This window comes from Haemaphysalis longicornis, unplaced genomic scaffold, assembly GCF_048455015.1.
Source record: "Haemaphysalis longicornis isolate Haplotype H1 unplaced genomic scaffold, Haemaphysalis longicornis Haplotype H1 scaffold_9, whole genome shotgun sequence".
Lineage (NCBI taxonomy): Eukaryota > Metazoa > Arthropoda > Arachnida > Ixodida > Ixodidae > Haemaphysalis > Haemaphysalis longicornis.
Genome location: NW_027526460.1, coordinates 118,006,759 through 118,026,718, shown reverse-complemented (window position 1 = coordinate 118,026,718; position 19,960 = coordinate 118,006,759).

Below are 19,960 nucleotides of genomic sequence, written 5' to 3'. Positions count from 1 at the left end.
AGCCCACATACCCCACGATAAAACGGCTGCACGACCATAAATTGTTGCTCCAGCATCAACAGCGGCTGATTACATAAGCAAGCTGGTGCTGATAAAGCAAGCGAACCAAAGACAACCAATCAGTGGGCGCCCCGGACACACGGAGAAGGAAAGCCTATAGGCCTACAGTCATGCGGTGCGCCGAGAGGCAAAAATCCCTCACCTTACTGCGTCCGCTGACATTTGGCGGCCACGATGGAGTTCGGCTGCCGTGGCGATGATAGGTCTGGGCCGGTGCCTTCTCTTGGCCGGAGCCGGGGCCCAACATGACGAGCTTGGCGGGCGCCGCGATGGTTGCGCGGTGACGGCCGCGAAGGAAGGAGAGAGTCATTTTCACTGTTGACGATGTCCCTGATTGCCTTGAACGCCCATGACGGTGGCCAGATGAATGACGCGAACTTAGATGAGTCTTGTCCAGTAGACTGGATGGAGAGGTTGACGATGAGCAGCAGGAAGATTAGCTATGAGTGGGGGGAGCCCATGATGGTAGAGGGGGTCTTCGATACCGCGCACATTCCACCACTTTTGTAACGGCGTATTTTGGTCCAATGCCTGCCGGTACGGTAGCATGCTTTCGCAGGGAAAAGTCGAGGCGTTGAGGAAGTTTTAAAGTTAACTGATTTATTTACTGGTAACATTGTTGACATTCAGCACATACAAACTTGAAACAATTACACTTATTACATAGATGAAAAATAGTCAAAAGATTAAGAGTGCTTAGCGGGACATGGCTGACGGGATCGCGGTCTCCCGGCGGGAGGGCACGACGACGAGCGGCAGAGTTTCTGAAGAGATACCTGGTGCAGGCCACCCTCCGCCGCTCGCGCCCTCAATAGCCATCGGAGCCGCGTTATATTCGCTCCAAGCGGTCCAGTGAGGGACGTATTGGGGGAAAAAGCGCATCCTGGAGAGTGCGGACGCTAGGGAACAAGGCTTTCTACAGCCAATCGGGGAGACGCTTCTTAGCTCAAATCAGACATGTTCCCGCCAAAGTGAAAAGGAAAAATTAAACACAGACACAAGGCCGAACCCGAAAACGCGCACTCGGAGAACCATGCATGTAAAGAAAGTAGTTTAGACAATACGCTCTAAAGTAAACAGGGGAAAAGGGAAGGTCGCCTGAACTAGGCCGAGGGTTCCGGAGCACAGAGCGGCCCGCGTAGACGCAACGGGGGGTTGGAGACGCCAGTGCGGTAACCTGAGAAGGGCTGTCTCCTGGGCGGCCGACGGGCAAACACGCACCGGAGGTGTTTCTCAGAAAAAAGGGGCCATGGCCCAGCCGCGTCCGAAGCGCTTTCACACACAACACTTTGGAGGAAGAGCCCTGGCTGCGGGCAGAGAACTCAAAAAACAACCACAAAACATCTACAGACCTCCGCTTCGTGACAATACATAGGAAATAAGGGGCTTTTTGAAATAAGAGATAAAATAAGGTTTGGCAGTCTTGACTGCCAACCCTTATTTTTTGTCTTATTTCAACGAGCCCCTCATTTCTTATGCTGATTCGCTACATGCATAGCGACGGGCCTCTGTTGTGGCAGTCTTGGTGCCGTAGGGAGCTTAAGAGGGTTCAAAGCTGGTCGACCACTCACGACATGTCGTAGACACTCGAGGCACGGCGCGGGGGTTAAAAAAAAGGTCCCCTTCACCCCGAGAAGTCGGAGTGGCACTGCCTACCTCCCCCAAGCACAGGAAAAATTACATTAACATAAATACCCCAGAACGTGGAGTGGGAAAATAGCCCCGCTGGTACCGTAGTGGTTATCGCACCAGACCGGAATTCTGGAGGTCATGGGTTTGAATCCCACATGGCGGGCATTTTTTCTCCACTTACTTTCTTTTCAAATTGTCACAAACTCGAGCGTACGACATTTAAAAGTACCGTATAATTTTTTCATTTTATTTTACAGCGCCTAATTCTTCTTGCTGTCGTCCGATTTATTCAGTTCGGTTCTATACGCCCAGAGACAAGGCTGGAACTTTCGGGAACGAAGAGGCGGTAACGCGACCACTCGCCGGCTCGCCAGCAAGAAAATACCAAAAAAAAGCTCCGCCGCTCAACTTACACCGAAGCTTCGAGCACTCTCAAGGAGGCACGGCTGGCCTTGTCAGTGCTAAAGAGCTTCTATGATTCCAGAAGGGGAAGGAGGGAAGTTATTCACTGACGGCAGCGGGCGCGTTGTGTGTTGTGCTCTCTCTCTCCGCGACGGCACGGTTATAAAAAGAGAAGCCGCGCCTAAGCAAACCAGCTACGTTTGGACGTCGTGATTGACAACGGCACCTGCCAGCTTGTACATCACACCATCGGCGACCCGCAACCTGGAAGAGTCCAACGTACTACCGGGCCTCGAATCACCGTGATCGTCTCAGACAGCCTGGCCTGCAACGAAGCCACGCTTCCCAGATAGCCGAATCGCCTGCAACAGCGGTGCATCGAACGGCCCGGGCGGTGAATATGCTGGGACTCTGTCTCTGATAAGCATCGAACTGTTCGTTTTTCGTTTTAGTTAACTGCTTCGCTTCGTAATATTCATTTGTCAGCGCTCCTGTTTGTATCGTTTTGTGTAATTTTGGACTGTTTCTTGTATTTGAATTCAATCTAAGTTTTCTGTCATTATCGATCCGTTACCTCGTGCTCGTGTTTTAACTTGCCTGTCTAAATATAAGTCTTTCTGCTGTTTTTCGTTCTTAGGCTCTTGCTCATTCTTGCCGCTCTGCTCGGCGAAAGCCGCACATCAAACGGCCACCCCCGTTGTAACCTGTGCCCTGTGGATTCGGTGGGGTTTGTCGGCTCTCTTGAGTCGGCTCCCCATATCTTCTGACAGTGCACCTTAATTTAAGGAAACGGGTGACAATTTCTTTGCGAGCCTGCTCTCTCAGCCTCTTCTCGTTCTGCCTGTCTTGCTCTCTCAGCTTTCTCGTTTTCCTCCTTTTCTTTCTGCGCCACCCACTTTCGTAATTCGGCCACTGACAGGCCCAGCTGACAGCCCAACGCTACGATTTTCTCTAAATCCATGATTGCAAATGTATCGCAATCTAGCCACAATACTCTAGCCTCTAGCTAGGTATATCTACACAGAGCAATGAACAAGAGCACCAGCTTACAAAGATAGTAGCAACCTATGCCAAAAAAATGTTCCAGGCTCTTTCTCCTCCCTACCGCTCACATCAGACGTCCTGCCATGGACGCCACAAATTGACACCCGTTTCCCTAAATTAGGGTGCGCTGTCAAAAGATATGGGGAGCCGACTCAAGAGAGCCAACAAACCCCACCGAATCCACAGGGCACAGGTGACAAAGGGGGTGGCCGTCTGATGTGCGGCTTTCGCCGACCAGAGCGGCAAGAATGAGCAAGAGCCTTGAACGAAAAACGGAACAAAGTCTTATATTTAGACAGGCAAGTTACAAACATAAGCACGAGGTAACGGATCGATAATGACAGACAACTTAGATGGAATTCAAATACAAGAAACAGTCCAAAATTAGACAAAATGATACAAACAGGAGCGCTAACAAATGAATATTACGAAGCGAAGCAGTTAACTAAAACGAAAAACGAACAGTTCGATGCTTATGAGAGACAGATTCCCAGCATATTCACCGACCGCGCCGGATGATGCACCGCTGTCGGAGGCGATTCGGCTACCTGAGAAGCGCGGCTTCGTTGTAGGCCAGGCCGTCCGAGACGATCACGGTGATTCGAGGCCCGGGAGTACGTTGGAGTCCTCCAGGGCGCGGGTCGCCGATGGTGTGATGTACAAACTGGCAGGTGCCGTTGTCAATCACGACGTCCAAACATAGCTGGTTTGCTTAGGCGCGGCTTCCCTTTTTATAACCGTGCCGGTGCGGAGAGAGAGAGCACAACACACAACGCGCCCGCCGCCGTCAGTGAATAACTTTGCTCTTTCCCCTTCTAAATCGTCGACGCTCTTTAGCACTGACAAGGCCACCCGTGCCTCCTCGAAGGTGCTCAAAGCTTCCGTGTAAGTTGAGCGGTGCAGCTTTTTATTTTGGTATTTTCTTGCCGGCGAGCCGGCGAGTGGTCGTGTTGCCGCCTCTTCGTTCGCAAAAGTTCCAGCCTTGTCTCTGGGCGAATAGAACCGAACTGAATGAATCGGACGACTGCAAGAAGGATTAGGCGCTGTACAATAAAATGACAAAATTTATACGGCACGTTTATACGTCGTAAGCTAGAGTTTGCGACACAAATTCTTTATCTATTTCGCTGACCTACCATAACCGCCCCTTTGCTTTCCGAGGTTTTCTTGACTGCCAATCCTTATTTTCTCTCTCTCTCTCTCTCTCTCTCTAGATATATATATATATATATATATATATATATATATATATATATATATATATATATATATATATATATATATATATATATAGCCAGTATAAGAATCTTCTCTAGGAGCCAGAAGAAATAGTTGAGAAAATAGTAGACTCCTCGCAATAAAAATAAAAACAGTGGTTCACTCACTTCTCGACTGGAGGACCAGTCTTCATCGGGCGAGGGAACATGGAAAGGAACGGCACTGTACAAGTGCGTACAAACTTTCGTACCCTTGGGCTCCTCAAAAACTCTCCATAGCAACAAAATGAAAGAAAGGAGATGCGGTACCATCAACGACAAAATTTTTTCTAGAAAGCAAAGCAGTATACAACTTCATTCCATTAAAAATATACTGAGAGGGAAGCTCCTTAAAAGCGAACACTTCACGTCCGAATTACACGAATAAACGAATGGTGCAGGAAACGTCTCGACACGCGAAATGCGAAGTACAATAACAAGAAATACAGAACGGAGGCTGACGATGACACATCTATTTCTGAAAATACCAATTACCGGCGGCATGAGGAATGTTAGAGCAGTTCACAAGTTCACAGAAGTCACAGAAGGGTGCACGTGCCAGCAACGCAACCAATCATAAGAATATGTCGCTACTTAGGAGGCAGGTAGAAAGTAGCTAGGTGTGACTTGCTTGGCAGTGAGTATTAAATCGGTCACCAGTAAGGGACAAGAAGTTGCCTTGTATATGACCAAAGCATGTCACAGCAGAATGGAGGCATGGCAAGAAGAGACGAACGAATGAGAAATTCGAGAGTTAACTAAACTGTCCAAAAAGCCGAGGGGTGCGGCAATCGCGCGCATGGCAAATGATGAACAACCGCGTGAACGGTGCGTTCGCGCTAACAAATGTACCCCTGAAAAAGCGGCTGGCAACAGCAGCAAACGCCCCCCACGTCTCCACAAGAGTGGAAGGCGGGACCGGAGGCGTACTGGGAATGCGGCTACGCGAAAAAAAGGAGACACACAAGAACAGAAAAAAGCAAACCAGTGGGAGGGGAACGTATGGTGGCCGACATTGTTCGGTATTGCGAATGATACAATAAAAGGAAGGAAGGTGAAAATCGCTTAGGTACCCAGCAAAGACGATAACTTTCCCAAACTCTCAATAATGCCCGAGGAAGCGTATTTCAACTTGTAAATGAGGCACGATTTGCAGATTAGTCAATCGTGGTGAGAGCGAAACCCAGTTTGTAATATCGTGGCTCTCAGGTGGTCAAAAGAGTGCCCAGGAAGAATAACGTGTTTTAACAATGGGAGACATGGCAGAGTTTTAGAATGTGACTTCTGTTTATTAAACCTAGTTAAGAACGACTTTTGTGTTTCCCGATCTATTGTAGGTGGCACACCATACACTCGAGCAAATATACTACCTAGGAACCATCACAGTTCAGGTTTGCTGTGATTTTTAGACGGACGTCAGAGCCTGTACTGACCGCGGTAACTGTTGTGGACATGTGCGTGCATATTTGAAATCGAGGCTTCCTGTAACGACTGTATCCGCCGGTCGCCTGAGTCTTTATTTTGGGTGTGGTCAGGGCATCCCTACTGTTTTTGTTTCTCCTGTACACAACCCGTGGGGGATCCGGAAAAATATGCTTTAGGCGCTATGCATAGGACCACCAATGGCATGTCAACTGCTGTGCCTCTCTGTATTTCGATACTTGGGAATGGTCCAATGGAAACAATGGCACAGTCCTCCGAACATCCGCTAGCCTCGGCTCCTGAGGTGATGACTGTGATGCCTACAGATTATTGTCGGGTGGACGCGACAGGGCTATCACCCCGGTTGGCATCAAAACATGGGACATCAACTACTTCCAAAGGGCTGCCAGACTCTCAATCTGAGGATGGCAAAAATTATGTCGCCTCACTGGGGGCAAACAACCTAGTACCATTCTTCGCCTACCGGTGCCCATGTCGTCAGCTTCACCATAGGAGAAGATAATCAAGCCTAAGGTCAACTGCGATCTGTCCAAACTCCCTAACCACATCATTCCTTGATTGCCTACCTCAATATAAGTGAATTCAAGTGTTTTATGTTGTACATCTCCACGCACACTATTTTCAACTGTCTCCAGGGTACGGAAGCCATCAACAAGCTCTCTAAAGAATGGGGGTATCTATGATTTGACTATAGTGGTGAAGGCCTGCCTCTTTTCAATCAGAGATGTAAGACAGTTTATTCTTTTTGCCTTGGGTGGTGGAGAAGACGCGGCCTGAAGTGCTCACGAGACCTTAAGTCTTGTACGCACCGAGTGGTTCGGCCCGCATCTTTTTGGACGGTGCACTTGTGTCATAAGACTGAGCAGCCCTCCGATACACGTCTACGAATGTACTACTATACATACATCCTGAACGTTCACCCATACTGCCCACCTGCTGTGTCCTGTTACAAATGTCCCCGCTCCGGTCATATGAAGTCTCGATGCCCGCATAATGTAGTAAAAGTGTTGGAGACAACGTATTCGAGTTCGCTTGGGAAACTTTGACATGGTAAAAACCGCTACAAGCGGGGACACAAGAAGGGACGCTTACACAGCGCTCATCCTGTGTGTGCTCTGTCTTGTGTCCCCATCATTCCGCTTTTTTACTATCGAAAATTTCTTTCACCAAATATCCCAAATTTCGGCGTTCATTTGTGCACTTTTGAAGGCAAGCTATCATAAAATTACCCCTCAAGTGTGCCCCAATCAATCGAAAGGCTGTGGAGAAGATGTGACAGCGCCAGGCTCTTTAATTCGCCACTTCGTGACAACAACAGACAGTCAGCTCAATGGAAGTATTCATTCATTACCCAAAGCTGTTGACCGACCTTCCAGAACACTCCTATAAAATTGAGAATCCTGACCCACAGCTCAAACCAAGCTGCCTCGGGATGACTCGTAGTAGGAGTCGCCTATCACCCACGCCTATGGACGCGACCATGAACCAAGAGATGGATTCTTTGGACGCGTTTTATGAACGCCTGGCAACGTTGGAGGCCGACATCCAGCGCACCTGGAAAAAACGTGCCATATTACCTGAGCGAAATAACCACCAGCGCCCAGCGACTTTGCTGCCACACCTTCATATTTCTAAGTACACGCATGGGAGAGACCGATAACAGCTCAGGAGCTCTTAATGTTTTTGTCAAAGCAGCTGCTCTATATTACTATGGTGCTTGCGGCTCATCTCTCACAATGACTAGTACAGACGGGAATATACAACCACCGTCTTGAGTTATCTAGTATAAAACTAGGGCTTTAGTGGCTAAGCTCGGTGAACTGACATACTGCATACGCATTGCCCGATTATCTTCATGGGCCCTCCTGCTACAAGAAACGAAATGTGCTTTGCAAATATCAAAATTCAGCCTACATAGTGCAACGAGCATTCAGGTCCACCGCTGGGTGATGCCGGACGTTCTTACTTTCTTACTCTCCGAACTTAACTTGCCCCAAAATCCACGTCTAAGTGCCCCGTCATGGTACCTAAAATCGACTGCTGGGCTTGTTGTATTAGGCTTGTATATTAGGCTTGTTGTAGGACCACTGTCGCTACTTCGTCGATCCTGCCAGGTAATCGATTATGATGGGCTGAGATCCTAACTTTCCCCACTAGAACAATCAACTGAAGACCCGATTTCTATCGAAGTACACTGCACACATCGATGCACATATCTTGGGGAGACTAAGCCTCACCCACACCTCACCTGTATCTGCTCCGGTTATGGGCCGCCCGCCGTCGCCGGTAGACTGCTGCCCACCAATCGTCATCTGAGAACGCGAACGTACACCTTAATCACCTGACAGCCCAGTCGCAACGACATGAATGACGCCTCTTTGGTGTTCGCTGGATAGACTGGTCTGGTTTACTTTGTCCTTTAACAGATAGCCTCGATATGGCGCACGTTTCAGGCAATGAAACAGGGCTGCAAGCTGCAGAATCTCTTGAACAATGCCTACTTGCATATGGTCTCTCCTTTATAAAATTTGTGGGAGAGGCAATGGAGGCTTTTTTCAACAATTATGACGCTCCCTATGAGATATTTGGTGGTCCTTTATCCCTTCACCCAGAGGGAGGTCGACCAATTAGTATCGAGGAAACAGCTCGTTTTGTTTACCCCTCCATAAAGGCGGAATTGTTGTCAGCTATTGAAGCAGCACGAACGTAAAAGGCCCGTTCTCCCCATTGCATATAATGCGAAATGTATAAGTAGTTTCCAGAAAAATTTCTTCAGGTTCTACTTATAACTATGAACAAAGCTTTGGCGACTCGTTGTATACCTACATATATTTAGTACGCAGAAATTATAGGCATCCCTAAAGAAGGAAACCATCAGAAACACTCCTCCATCTACCGCCGATTGCCTTGAAAAGTACTTCATTCAAGTTGGCTGATCTTATGGTAGCATGAAAGCTCACATGGTGGCTTGAGGGCATGGGTTGGTACCATGCCCATCACATCGTCTTTCGGTCCAGTATCGGTGCACAGTACGGCCCCGCAGCCTTCTCTAAGTCAGTACTCCAAGGAGGACTCCATTGCATTCGTTCCATGCTAGCCTTACATGTCAAGAAAGCGTACGACAATGTCAGCCATATAGCTATGCTACAAATACTACGCTGTCTTGAGTGCTCGACGCTTGGGGTGCCCTCGATTGGTTCTATCATAACACGCCTCACATTCACAATAAAAATTTAATACAGGTGGTGGGGAGGTAGGCCACTTTTCAATTTTTTTGCATGGTACCGTGATTTTTGGTCCTCCCATTGATACTGTTCAACCTGGCACTTCTTCTGCTCGCTCGGCCTGTAAGTGTTTTGAAAGTTTTAAAGTGCCTTTTCTATGCAGATGATATACCCTAGGCAATGCTTCCGGACTTTCGGACATGTGGGACCAATCAACCAGCTATTCCGACCGCTTGAAATACCACCAAATTACATACAATTACATAAAAATCCCCAAAATTACAATGCCAACCCCATCAAGAAATATAAGGTGCCTGTGAACAATGACAACCCTCCCCTCTTGCTCCCCCCATTGTGTTTCTGGATAAGATTACGTTTGTACCGGCTCTGAAAAAAAGGAGGTTGGCGTCATTCGAGGTCCTCGTGTGAAGGGCAGCTAGGAACACATTTCAGTTCATTCCAGTGCTGCCATGGGTAGACCAGAGAAAGTACGCTCTCGAATTTAATGAGCACGAATATAATAAGCGAAGAAGCGAGCAAAAGTTTTCTTGTCTAACAGTTGTGTAGGCAAAACCCAGCAGCTCTCTCTTAAGACGACGAGGGCACGCGTCAGGTTTTGGCATGTGTATTGATTCACAGTAGCTTAGTTGGGCGTTCACTTTCGTGGGGTGGAGTGGTGGCGATTTCTTTTGTGCTTTACGCTGCAAGATTCCACTTTATTTTACATTGTTGTGGTTTAATGGCGTTTACATTCGACACTGTTTTCGCGATTTTTTTTTCCTATTTTTGTAACACGTATTTACAACAATATATTGGCCCGTCATGCTTGCCCGAAGTAGGATTCTTCCCATGACCTGAATAGTGGCCACATGCATTCCGCATGGCATAGGCTAATGTTTTTTGACAAGTATTGGACACATGCACTCTGTGCACGCCCCATTTACTGTGACCGGTCTGCTCTATCAACAGGTGCTCCGAACAGCTTGAAAAATAAGGGGCGTGGAAAATCCGAAAACCATGTACGCGTATATGCTCGCTTCTGTGCAAATGTCTGAATGCGATTGTTTTCAGTGGGCCACGCTACGAAAATTCCTCTCTTTTCTTTCCGCTCCGCCTCTCCGCTTTCACTCTACCATCTCACTCCTTCCACAATAAACACAGGAGAGGATTTCTCAGGCCAATTCAAAATTGCTGCGCACCACTCCTCGCAAGCACAATAACCGAACATTTCCTTACTTTTGGTCCTCTTAAAAACCGACCTTTTGACGACAGGAGCGCATTAAGTATTTTTTGGTAAAAAACAATTTCTAGGCATATTGTTTATTTGTTACCGCAAAAATCAAGTGAGCATGTAGTTTTATTTAAAACAACAGTGCCGGTGCCTGTACCATGCTTTTATTCTGCCTCAAGTGTGCCTAATGATTGCTTTCGGCTCAAAAATATTGCCAAGCATGAAAATTGTCACCAGGTTTAGTGGTTTGAAACCCATTTACCTATATAAACAGCTCGTCGGGAATTGTAGTAACGTTTGACCTGGCGGCTGACTCTAGGGACAGACAGACATACAGATAGACCAAAATTATCCAGTTTAATTTAGATAGCACAAAACAGACTACCGCCATTGTTTAGCCAAGCCATTATTCCTTACAGGAGTGGTTACTGACAGAACGAGCCAGTTGGAGTTGTCAGTGGAAAGACAGCACCAGAACGCACATGATTTATTTTTTACGTACTTTTGGTTGTCAAGTTAACCTAGGTTTCTTTGTTGCGCCTAGAACACTACTAATGTGTTTTCAATGTGCACTTCCATTTCAGGAGCCGGCACGCAATTTTGTTTTGCAAGACGCAGGACGACGATAAAAGTCATTTCGCTCTTGAAGTGGACAAAGTATTTTCTACCGTTGTCATGGAAGATAGCAACCGAACTGACCACCTTTCTGTGGATCTACCAGATATAATGTTGAAAGGCTTCCACGTTCTCCAGATCCACATATCGTTTTCAGGGATGAATGTGAGGGCAGTTTATAAGTATGGGTTTGTTGAATTGCAAATTTCATAATTCTACTGGGCTCTAGCTGAAGATAATCACTGGAATTCTGCCCTGGTTTATTGAATAAGCAGATAAAAAAAAGAATAAATTATTTTCAACATGCACCAAACCAGTGCACGAATAGGAATCACATCACTGAACATGATTGTTTTAGAGCTGGTTGCTGTCGCGTTGTATGTGTGACGACCCCTTAAAGGGCTTGGTCAGTGTTTTCTGTTTAGGTGAGTACACGCAAAGATGAGAGTAAAGGAAACAGAGACATTAAAAGGTAATAACAAATAAGATATAAGTTTATTCATAAGGATTCAGGCGCAGTCGGCAAAATGACCGGTCGCGAGGACGTGGTAGCGTCGGCGCTTGTCAAGCTCCTTGAATAGGAGTGTCATGTGGGTGGCTGCTGCCGGGTAGAGAGGGCAGGATTCTTCGCTCTCGCGCCGACATAAACTGGGAGCGCACGATCGCCTCTGGACCGTGGGTACGGTCTCTAGAACCGGGGAATGCGTACTCCACTAAGCTGAGGAGGTTATCCTGGAGTGCATTTCCGGGTCCGCTGGTCCGTGTTTCTGGAAGACGCAGGTTGCCGTGTTGCTTCCCGTCTCGTTCTAAAGCCGAAATGCAGAACAGCGCAATCCGATAACTACTACGTCGTTTTCCTGTAGCGTGATCGCCTGGCGTCGGGTGTAAATGGTGACCCCGGGGGCTCGTTTCAGTGCCTGCTTATACCTTTCACTTGTTGCATGGACAGAAAGATAGCGCGTTGGGGAACCAAGGTTGTCCATCCGGTCATTGTTCGCTCCCAGCGCGTACATGTCGCCTCCACCAGCGTTGCGGGCGTTCCAAGGGAGGTTTGGGCCGGTACGTAAACGAGATGGTACGAACGGCGGCCTCGGTGTCAAGGTCCGAACGTCACACCCGCATTTCTCCGGAAAAACGTCTTTCCTGCAAGTGTCTTGATGAGATCGAATTTAGATAAAGCAGCGTGAGTATTCTGGCCATCACAACACGGCGCGACAGAGCTTCGACACATATAGTCTGTTTACCCCCTTCGAACCTACGTTCAGCAAGCACAATGAGGTCCATCGGTGATGCTTTGTATACAGCAGCGATACGTGGGCACCGCTTAAAACTCATGAACAAGTCCCATTCACGTTTTGTGCCTCAGATGATTGACCCAAGCAAAGTTCAGCAAGAATACTTACGGGTACAAAATATGAACACAGAAACATAGAATGTTCCCCCCAGATACGCAGAACAAACGCTTGTGATCGATAATACTGCACGGCCCGGCTTCCTACGGCATCACAGTGCATCGACTGGAGGAGGCTGTTCGACGCTCGCGTTTAGGAATGTTGAATTATCTCCTCGAGTAAGGCTCCAGGCAAAACGTCCGCAAACGTTTTCGCCGCTGGTTCTTTCGCGTTTCAGAGACGAAGGACCGCGCCTGTCTGCCCCACCACTGTCATTACGAATTCCCCGCTCACCCTCTACTTCCGCAAAAGCAATTTTCAGCTTGTCGACGTTTGCAATGTTTCCGTTTTCACTCGAATACCCTGGTTCGGCAGGTGACATCTGATTGCTATTTGGCTATCTGTAAAGGCTCCTTCCAATTCAGCGCAAGCTTCTTAGGCTGATCGCCGGCTTGGTTTTCTACTTTGACGGAAACACTGTCGCCTATCTGAAAGCTGGAGTCTCGGCTGTTTTGGTGAACCCGCGAGATTATTTTCTACGCCGCTTTGTTCGATGCCTCAGCCACAAGCTTGTGGGGGACAAAAAGGCGTTGACCCAGCTACGCGCTGTTGTCCTCCATGGTGTTATAGGGCACTGTAGGAGTGTCGCCTACAATGCTCTAGATCACCGCGCCGCAGCCGTGGAGAACAAAAAACGGGGTTTCTTGCGTGCACTCGTGGACTGCCGTGTTGTATGCGTCCAAAACAAAACAAAGCCAGTTGTTCCAATTTCGCTGGTCATGTGCTACATAATAAGCCAACATGGTCACCAGTGCTTCACTCAGGCTTCCTACTGAGCCGCTATACCTTGGGTGATGCGCGATAGTATGCACTTTCTCTTGCGGAAAAATGGAAGAAGTGGAGGACGACCGCCTTCGATAAGGGTCATTGGGGGCTAGAGAATAAAAGAGAGAATAAACCTCGGCAACAGTTTCTTTACAAACAAAAGCTCGCACACCTCCTTCACCACGCTGGAAACAAAGTTGGTGCCCTGATCAGTTAGAAGCTGCTCGGGAACGCCGTCTCTCAGCAGCACTTCGGGGAAAACGCGCGGTACGGTTTCCACCTTCTGGGCTGCCAGTGGGAAGGCTTCAGCGTGACGGTTTAGACGGAATACAAAAGCAAGTATGTATTTGTTCCTCGCAGTCGTTGTTGATAGGGGCACCACTATATTCATCGCGGGGCGTTGCAAAGGTGCGCTCAGTTCCCGAGGAACGGCAAAGGAGCACGCTTTTGATTCTTGGGGGTTTTATAGAGAGCGAAAGACCGCTTCGAAAACTAAAACAGCACGCCTCCGCATCCCAACCCCAACGTGCGCCATGCCGATCCTGTTGCGAGTCTTGCATTCCCCTGAGTGGCCAGCGTAGTAAGCATCGTGATGCACACGCACGAGCTCGCCTCTCATTGATGCAGGCACTGCTAGACGTCCCTTGCTTCCGACCCTTCTGTCCCGAAACCCCATCAGGCCCCCGTCCTACATATAATATTGTCTGTCGCTGTGGCCTTCTTTGAGCGATTGTAGCATTTAATGAATGTCGGGGTGTTCGAGCTGCTCCCGCTTCATGCAAGACTCCTCTGCCGAGGGCACAAATATACCGAGTGCCGGTATTGGCGCCCTGCTCAAGGCGACAGCGTTCTGAATCATTTAGCCCGCCCTGTGGATGACATCAAAGTCGTATTTCTGCAAAACGAGGATTCACCGTTGGGAGATTTAGGGCAGGGGTAGGTAGCATTGGTGAGGCGTTTGAGCGGTTGGCAGTACGTAATGATCCTAACGTTACCCCGGTATAGGAAACACTGAAAGTTGCGCACAGACCAAAATACGGCAGTCCTGCTTGGGAGCGCCGTAATTGTGTTCTGCGGGGTTGAGCTGCATACTGGCGTAGGCCACGGAGAGTTCTTTGCCGTCGAACTCCTGCGATAACACCGCCCCAATCGCCATCTAGGAGGCGTTCGTGGCGAGTGTAAATGGCCTGCTAAAATCCTTGAACTTCCGCGAGGGAGCCTCCGTCAGCTTGCGTTTCATGGGCGAGAAAGCTGCTTGGCCCTCGTCGTCCCTACTGAATAGTTTCTTGGTTTTTAAGCTACGAGAAATGACGCGACAATCCGGCAAACGGGAATCTTTCGAATGTAATAGGACAGAAGTCCCAGGAATTGCCTGACTCAGATTTTTGTCCTGGAAGCCGAAAATTTCCGACGCATGGTATTTTGCACGGGTCTGGCCATACTCCCTCCAGAGATAGGATGTGTCCTACGTATTTCACTTCAGGGAGCTGAAACTGGTGTTTGGAAGGGTTGAGTTCGAGACTGTACCCTTTGGAAATAAGTCCGAAACATTACGAAGGTCTGTTAGGTGGCTGACAAATGAGCTGCTGTACACGATTAAGTCGTCAAGATATTGCCGCGAACCATGCATTGGGTTTGTTTATTTGTGTTTTGCGTTTGCCGCCCCGCTGTGCCGGTCTGTGTTATCGGTGTTGCGTGTGCCAAGGGAGGCGCGTGTTCTGTTCTTTCTTTCAGTGCCACATGAGCTATACCGTCAGATAGGGAGAGCGTTCCGAACTAACGTGCACAGCCTAGAATAATCTTCGTTGAGCTACAGTGTTTTGGATACAGTTCGAGTATTCCAGAAACCCTCACGACTGATAAATTCCCGTTGAGCAGATGCCGCGGCATTCGAATCGTCGACACCAGGCTACGCACGTCGCTTCGTTGACTGCTGTTTCGCGGCCTGTGTATTTTTGAGTTGTTAGGGGAGCACAAGTTCGCTCCAATTAACTTGTTTTTGCTTCAAGACAGCTGCGTCGTCTTTTCCTACGTGACAATATACGTGGCACACTTTCTCCAAAAGACCAGCGAAGATGACCCCTGCCATGTATTGCCATAACGCAGCGCTGTTTACAAGGCCCATTGCCATGCGTCGCCACTGGTAGTTCCCTCAAACCGTATTCTACGCCGTCTTTTCTTTGTCGTGCTCATGCATCTCTATCTGCCAATATGCGGAAGCCATGTTTCCAACCGAGTTTTGACGGTGACTCCGAAATTTTAGGAAGGCGGTAAAGGCCCACGTGAGTCAAGCGGTTCAAGTCGCGCGTATCGACGACGTAACAGTACTACCCGTCCGGTTTCTCGGCCAGAAGCGCGGTGCGCAACTTGGAAACGTAGAATGCTCAATATCATCTGTGTCGAACAGCTTGTCATCCTCTGGTTCTCTCGCTTCCCTTTCGGAGTAGGGGATTTTAATACAAACGGTGTTATACCGGAGTCGAATCGCCAGTCACAGCTCGGTGTTCGATAACCTCGCAGAGGCAGAAATCTGCTCCGCTGGTGGAAAAAAATGGCGCGAAGTTCGAGAATAAAGAGATTAACTGTCGATGTCGAGATTTATCCTCTTCGGCCATGCGCAAGAGGTCAAACTGGCTGCATAGGTCGGCTCCGTCTATACGACAATAAACTGTTTCTTGCGCTGACATCCCGGCTACCGATGAGTTTGTTGTTTGGGAAGTTAATCTCCTGAAGTGTGGTGTTAACCACGCGCACGGGGACCTTGTCATTGTCGCTATCGCTAACTAGGCCGTAAGCGCTGGCGATACCGGATACCTTAAACACATTGCATTCAGCTGCACCCCACTGTCCCGTAGCTAGCTCGGAAGTTACCCCATCTATCAGCACGCAGTCGCTCAATGAGGACAGCACACTTTTCTAGGCGAGACGTATGGGGAACCCTTCGCATATACTCCAGTCTTTCTGGTAACCTCTTCTTTACCTGCCCAGCTAGGAATGGGAACCTCGACGGTGCTTATAATGATGGTGCCTCGGCTGAATAGCAAATCTTCTCTTGGAAAAGAACACTTCACCTGGTTGGGCGAGCTACAATCAACTTGCTGCTCTCTCAGCCTGCGAAGAACGTTGCCGTACCAATGCGTTCACTCAATTTCAAAGGCGATTCACTACACATCATGGTTTGAAATGGTCGCCCATGATGCCAACCAGGCAGGATTTCTGCTCTACAGACTGGACTATTGTTCGCCAGTCGAGCAAAGCGTCGTGTAGAGTGCTTCCTTTGTGGAGAATTTTTTTTAGCCAGTGTAAATCACGCATGTCATAGCTGCGTCCCGTATTTCACACTCAATTATCGGGCTAGTCTCCTTGCATACTTAAACCTTGACTTTTAGAGTGCCCCTTTCATTTCCTTCCCGCGCGGGAGTGCCGCCTGAAGGAGGCTCGACTAGTTTCCCAGGTTGAACCGGAAATCAGCATTTGCTACCACATTATCAAGGCCTCCTCAATCATCTCCTCACCGTCGGCCTTGAGGATGCGCGTGTTGCCTGCAGTGCTTAGAATTGTGTCCAAGCTTGCCGCACGCATATCGTCTCAGTTGTCCCGTCCGGCTGCCGCCACGCCTGGCATTTTGTTGAATTTGTGTATACTGCAGTGCAGTGGCAGGTTGCAGTAGGGGTTCTACCCTTCGAGCTGCTCGCGGAGTAGGTGAGGGTTTTTTGGCGCCCTCCTGTGCGCTTGGGACCGGCACGTGGCCACGATTTACTGCTGCCTCCTTTTTCTCCTTGCTTCAGCCGCTACAACAGCTTCTCTGGTATTCATGGGGTCTCGGGAATGCCGGAATATGTGACCGGGTCTAGCAGTCCGCTCACGAACTGAGTGCAGAGCTGCTCGCCCGAAAGCTCCTTGCGGAGCTTACGCTTATCCTCCGTCGAGGTGCCGTCTAGCGTCCCAACAGCCGCATTACTGAGCGGCCGGGTCCTGCTCACGAACGACAGTACGTCTTCGCCGTCGTTTTGTTTGGTGTACAGAAACCTATGAAGCTTACAGACTCGCCCTTTGCATTACACCTCTTTGTTGCTAAAGCTTTGAGGGTGGCATGTTGGGCCAGTTGGTGGTTTTCAGATGCAAGGGAAGGAACAGCGCACATTCTAACAAAGGACGACAGTGTGACACCCCACAAGCGCTGTAGTGTGTTACTCTGTCGTCTTTTATTAGAATGTGCGCTGTTCCTTCCCTTAAAGCTTTGAACTCGGCATACGTGTGTGCCGCAGCAAAAGCCTTGAAATGCTATGCAAAGTCGTAGTCCGTATCTACCGTTTCGCAGCGTGCAGCTCCCGTAAGCTATGCTTCTGTCCAGCCACCAAGTCCCCCCAACCGTTCATATAGGTGTAGGATGTCCTGGGTGGTTATCCCGTTACCATCACCCGTAAACTCTGGAACCATTCCAACCAGCACCATGACGCTCGCGCCTGGTACATGTTTTTGGGTCATATTTGCCTTAGTCACGGTGCGTCGTTTCCTCTAAGGCGTGAAATTAAAGTCCTACGCCTACACTCCGCGATTTTACTTAAGTGGATCCGACCGCTGCAACTACTTCTGACAAGCGCTTAAGGGGCTTGGCACTGTTTTCTGTTTCGGTGTGTCCATGCTCAATGGAGGCGGGTTATATCAGACAACAATTAGGTTCAACTAATATAGGGTGAACTGTGTTGACACCTTCACTGGTCCCGAGGGCGGAGGAACATCGGCGCTCATCCAGATCCTTCAACAGGCGTGTCAAGTGGGTGGCTGGTTCCGTGCCATGGAGGCGAGATCTTGCGCTCTCACGTCGAGGGGAACGGGAGCGCACGGTCACCGCTGACCGAGGGCTCGAGCTCCAGAGCCGGGGAACGCCTACTAAGCTGGGCTGAGGAGGTGATCCCAGAGTACATTACCGGGTCCGCTGGTCCGTGTGGGTGAAAGATGCAAGTTACGGGGTTCCGCCCCGTCTCGTTCTCGGGCCGGAGTGTAGAAACTAGCTACTGGGTAAGGCCTACTGCGTCTTCCTCCAGCGCGACTGCTTGCCATCGGGTGAAAAAAGCGGCCCATGGGGCGGCCCATGGGTCCGCTTTCTTCACCCGACGGTGCCTTCGGTGCCTTCTGATCTCTTGCATTGTTTGCGTGGAGAAAAGCGAAGGCGCGCTGCGGAACTAAGGGGTCCAGCACGCGCATGTTGGCTTACGCCACGTACGTGTCGCCTCCACCAGTGTAACAGGTGCTTCACGGTCGGCTTGGAACTTTCTTCTGGTATTTTGTCTAGATTTTCTCCTAACAAGAGCAACAGTACGCTTAATTGGTCGCCGCCGAAGTTTTTAACAGAGACACTTGACTTAATTTGGTGGGGAGCCCCTGACGACGTCCTAACGTGCGTCGTCCGGAGCCAGCCTGCTTATCTGGATGGCGTGCGTGATGTTGGCGACAGGCACTAAGGTTACTAGAGCGGCGGCTCTAAATATAACTTCAGATGGGATGGCTACGATTGGGTAAGGCTCGCTAGCATTATACAGCTGCAGAGAAAAAAAGAGCAGGTACGTGGATTCAGCCTGCGGGTTTCCCGCGGAGAAAACATTGGGCTCCTCTAATGGGTTCTCACATAGATGAGAAAAGGCAACCAAATTACGTTTTGAGCCTAGTGAAACCTTACATGTGGTTTGGAAACTTCGAGGTAGTTCTCGTAAATGCGTTCAAGACACGCTGTTTTTCTACCACCTTCTTTAGCTCTCCTTTAGGAGCCAAAGAATAGCTTTTCCGCAGTGCTTTGTGCATTTCCTCCAATGTACAACCCTTTCGTTTGTGGAAGTGCAGTGGGCCTACGTCGATGTTGTTGTCGTACTGGTAATATTGCCACACCGCAAGGCCTGACCGACGACGGCAAAGCGTGCGCGAAAGCGGCTCAAAGCATCACATCTTCAAAAGAAGAAGACAGCCACATCCAAAACAAGTCAAGTGGAGATGAGAAAGCCGGCCTTGAACTTCTCGAAAACAACATGTCACAGACGTCAGTCCCGCAGTGACGCCCCAATGCTGGATGGACCGTGAGGTCCCCCTACACTCAGCCCTTATTGTAACACAAGATTCCCCAGTCACACTATGACATTTCCCGTGCATTAGCCGTCAGCCCAGGGTTAGCTACAAGCCCAAAGAGGACGACAGATAAGTATATTCCAACCATCCGTTCGAGGCACCCATCCACGTGGAAACAAAACAACCTATGGCACCGCTTTGACGGAGTGCCATACGTAATGACATCGTAAGCGCCCAGTTTGAAGATAGTTAGCGCAGTCCCTGTATTAACCTCAGTACATGTCGCCAACATCACGCACGACATCCGGACAACCGAACTGGCTCCCTACGACGCACTTTAGGATGTCTTAAAGAGCTGCCCCACCGAGTGCACTAAAGCATCGCTATTAAAAACTTGGGCGGAGATAAATTTGAAGCGTACTCCTGCCCTTGTTAGGAAAACAGTCCAGAACCGTTGTCCCGTTTACACTACCAAAGTGTTTTTAAATCTTACGATACGGAGGTGAACTTTAATGCACAGAATATAACCGCTCAGCTCCCGTATGCAGAAACTTCGACAAATTGGGACACCGAATAACTCATGACCTTATCCAAACATCCACATTTTCTACCGATGCAGTAGCCTGAATGACTCGGCCAGCCGTAACTCTTTGACCACGTGCGAACTCCCAAATCTCGATATGTCTAAGGGCTGCAAGAAACAATTTATTTAACCCTACATTCGCCAAAAATGCAGCACACTCGAGGAGCAGGAATGATCTACTCCACGCGTGAGAC